Below are 496 nucleotides of genomic sequence, written 5' to 3' on the forward strand. Positions count from 1 at the left end.
GAGCCAGTGTTTGCTGTGACCTGAGCACGGGAAGGGTGCTACGTGCGCAAGCTTCGTTTCCCACTGTGGTCTCCGATGCCCTGCAGGAGCGCTGAGGGATACAGCAGGGGCTGGGGAGCTGTGTTACATAAAGTGTAACACAAAGCGCCGGCACAAGGCGAAGCCCAAGGCGCGACGTGTGTCCCGGGTGACGTGTGTCCCGGGTGACAGCCTCAGCTGGGGTCGCTCCGGAGCGCGGGGTGAGGCACAGCTTGGAGCAGAGACACAACCCCGGTGTCTGTAACCTACACTGTCCAAAGCTTTACAGCCACCCCAAGCCTCCGCTTCTCCGGAAGCTAAAATTCCGCTTTTTTCTGAGTAAAAGCTGAACACAAATGATCCCACCCACGCTCGTTCCCGACTGCCTCAACAGCTGCCCGACCCCGGCACCGCTCCACGCAGCGGCTCCCACACGCGGCACACCGCTCTGCGGCGGGGCGACACGGCCCAGCTCCGC

Source organism: Apaloderma vittatum, unplaced genomic scaffold, assembly GCF_000703405.1.
Source record: "Apaloderma vittatum isolate BGI_N311 unplaced genomic scaffold, ASM70340v1 scaffold9145, whole genome shotgun sequence".
Classification (NCBI taxonomy): domain Eukaryota; kingdom Metazoa; phylum Chordata; class Aves; order Trogoniformes; family Trogonidae; genus Apaloderma; species Apaloderma vittatum.